The sequence below is a fragment of the Amblyomma mixtum genome, chromosome 10, assembly GCF_055824585.1.
Source record: "Amblyomma mixtum isolate Tamu chromosome 10, ASM5582458v1, whole genome shotgun sequence".
NCBI classification, from domain to species: Eukaryota; Metazoa; Arthropoda; class Arachnida; order Ixodida; family Ixodidae; genus Amblyomma; species Amblyomma mixtum.
Genome location: NC_143021.1, coordinates 52,525,966 through 52,529,662, shown reverse-complemented (window position 1 = coordinate 52,529,662; position 3,697 = coordinate 52,525,966).

Here is a 3,697-nt window from a genome sequence, read left to right as displayed (position 1 = left end):
TTTTTCAACATGTACGCCGTGACAACGCGGAATGCTATGCAGATTTTACCACTGAAGCTGTCAGGAACAAATAAATAGCAGCGCAAGGAGACAAGGACTGGACGAGACAACAAGGACGGCGCTGATGCCAGGAGCAGCGGGCCAGGCAAGTACACCATTGTAATACATTGTAGACTTCGGCTAATGCATATATCACGAAACCTAATGCATGTATCAAGGAACTGTAGCCTATCGTCGTTTGGGATAGGCTACAGTTCCTTGATATATGCATTAGGTTTGAAAAAGCACGGGTTTGCTGGATGTATCAGCCGAGAACAAAAAAAGAAATTCTCAGTTATCAATCGGCGCACTCTAAACTTGTGAAAAGGGGTATTGCCATGAATGCCTTCCGCGCTGCTCTCCATAAGTCGTGCGAGCATTGCATCACTGAAAGTGTGACACTGCAAAAGCTTCGCCTAGAGAACGCCGGGTTTCCGGATGAAACTCTGACATCTGTTGCAGAAAAGCTGCTAAAAGAAGTGAGATCTGGGAGGCAACAAAACCGTGAAGATCCCCAACGACTCACTCAACTTGTGGCTATGCCGTATGTGCACAATATGTCGCACCTTCTAAAAAAGGTGGCGAAGAAGTGTGGCATCGATCTTGTATTGACTGACCCGAGGAAACTTGTGCGCTTGTGCCCGCTCGTGAACGGCGAGGTAAGAAAGCCAGTATCCCCTAAGAACCACCAAAAGAAGTTCGTTCCATGCAAAGTCGGTGTTGTCTACAAAATCCCCCTCACCTGTGGCAAGGCGTATATTGGGCAATCAGGAAGATGCATAAATCAACGACTGAGAGAGCACCGCTTGGCAACGGAATCCATATCGGCGGGGGGGGGGGGGGGGGGGGGGGAATCTCGCTGCGCACTGCAAATGCTGTTTTATCGAACGGTACCCTGGCGACCCTGACCCTGTACCTTGCACACCAATATTTCCAGAAACAATCTTTCTAGGTACAATGAAAACTCAAGCGGAACGTGAAATTTTTGAAGCTATGTGCATTGATAGTGAAGGTTCAAAATGCGTCGCACCCCGTCTGTTAATCTGTCAAAAAAATAAATCATGTTCCTGAGGCGTGGCGTTGCAACTGCGGATGTGTGAGTTCAGCTATTTTTGAGATGTAATATATTGATTGTTTTTCAAATAAACGGCAGTTGAAGACTAGCGTCTGTCCTGTGTATTTGTGTTCTTGTCCCGTGTGTTTACTAAGCGCTAGCAAATATGATTTCAAACGCTTTCCAACTAGCCCAAGTTTCCGCCTTAATGAGAAGTATAAAACACGAGTGTAGAGGGCTCCACGCTAAAACAACGAGGGAGGGCGGGGGGGATGGGTTATGCAAATATGAGAAGTAGAATATGGAAATAACAAATGAAGTAAAAGCCAATAAAACGCCAAGGAATTAAATCAAGAAAACGCAAAGGAAAACCGGGACCATTCCGGTTCACAACAAGAAAGGGTGCTTACGGTAAGCAGTCTTAAGACATAGTTCACACCTACAGATAGCCGTCAAGGAATTCAACTTCACTGTAAAGTAATTGAATAGAAGGTGCGCTGACGAACGTTTTCCCAGCTTTTCTTATAAAATGCGCCTCCATGACATCACGCTCTGTTTTTACATTAGCTGATGTTAAGAATTCTGTTTTATCTATTTTTGGATAGCATCCGTTCTCTTGCTCTGTTTCACATGCTTTGCAATGGTCAGCTAGGTTGCTTCCTGATTTGTTGCGTACGCACAATCTATGTTCTCGCGCCCTCTCATTAAAGCATCTTCCTGCCTGCCCAATGTAATGACGCCCGCAACTGATAGGAATTCTGTACACAACGTTCGCCTTACATTCCGTAAACTTCGTTTGATGTTTCTTCGTGCAGTCATCTCGTTTTACCGTTTTCTTGGTGCAGACCTTAGAAAGATTACAAGGGGCAGAGAAAACTACTTGTACATTATAACACGCTGCCAGCTTCTTGAAATTGTGTAAACCTATGATAATATGGTATTACCTGGCCAGGAGTCTTGCTTTTGATCTCTTCACTCCCCTGCTCACTACAGGAAACCTTGGAGGCTTTCAGCTTTTGCAAAAGGCTTTCACACACTGCCAGTATAAGGTCTACGGGGAATCCAGCCTCTTGCAGCCGCCTGGATTGCTCATGGATGCTGGCGGCCATGCGGTGCGTGCAGGATTTTGTAGCTGCTCCGTGGAGACAGGAAGACACGATACCCCGCTTAACAACTTTAGAATGCGCGCTGTCAAAGCGCAACAGACGTTTTTTGGTTCGTGGATGGTACATCCAGCAGATATTAAGGTTAGTGAAATCTAATTCAATATCTAAGATCTGAATACGGCCATCCGTAGGTGACTCCCAAGTGAAATTGGCGCCGTACTGCGAAAAAATGCTCAACACTTCCTTGACAACGTCGCATTCTCTTCCATGACCTTTGCTAAAAATAATAAGAAAATCATCAACGTACCTGAACACTTTTAAAACAGGAAGGTCAGAAAGATTGGCTTGAATGCGTTTGTCAATCGCGGATAAAAATAGGTCACATAACACAGGCGCAACAGAAGAACCGATACAAATGCTTCTTTTTTGGATATAGAAATTTCCTTCTTAAAAGATAGCTGTGGACGCAAGGTAGAAATCGCGTTTTCTTGCTTTTAATTCCTTGGCGTTTTATTGCCTTTTACTTCCATACTCCATTTCTCATATTTGCATATCCCATCCCCCCCCCCCCCCTCCTCGTTGTTTTAGCGTGGAGCCCTCTACACTCGTGTTTTATACTTCTCGTTTTATCCTTTTCTGTATTTATATATACATATACCTTATAGTGTCCTAGTTTTTCAAATTTTTTCATTTTATTATATATAATATCACAGCCCTTATCTGTTTTCGGCGTAATATTCTGCTATCTTTTAGTTCCATTACCATACCCATAAATGTAATTCCCCATTGTCATTCTATCTTTCTTCAACACGTGTTTGTCTTAGTGTGGAGCCTTGTACACTCCCTTCATCTTTTAGTCGATCTATCTTTATATCCCCTTTTTGCCGCGTTATTTGTTGGCTCTTAACCTTGACAAGCTTGAAAAGCGCTTTTTGCAGCAAGTTTCAGTACGCGATGCCTATTTTCTTCCGGTGTTCCCCCGGCACCGTGTTTTCCTTTTCTTATTTTATCGTAATTTTTGCTTATTTTCCAAACGCTGTAATCTTGACTGTGCTGTTCTTTGCGCATGCTCATCGCTTGATTGTGGTGATCGGCTCCTATATATTAGACGTGGTGGCATTTCGAAAATAAAGTTGGAAGTTAGCGCCTGTCCTGTCCACTTCTGTGTCGCCGTGTCCTTTTTGCGCTATATTTTCGAAGAGCTATTCCTTGTATGTTCATGTTGCCACTGTGAACTGATTTTATTTGGAAATATTTGACGCTTAACTACCTTCTCGTGACGTAGAATCTGATTGCATGTCTCCAAAAAAAGCCATTTCATTTTCATGCAACTATAATGAATGCGTGCTGCCGTAGTTGTTATGAGCCTTCTTGATAAAAAAGCTTCAGTGATTTCGTGCTGAAGCATGTCATTAGCGTAGCTTAGAAACTGCGTCTTATTGTATGTACATTTGTTGATATCTGCATTTCTACCAAGCCAGTGATACCACCCTATCCC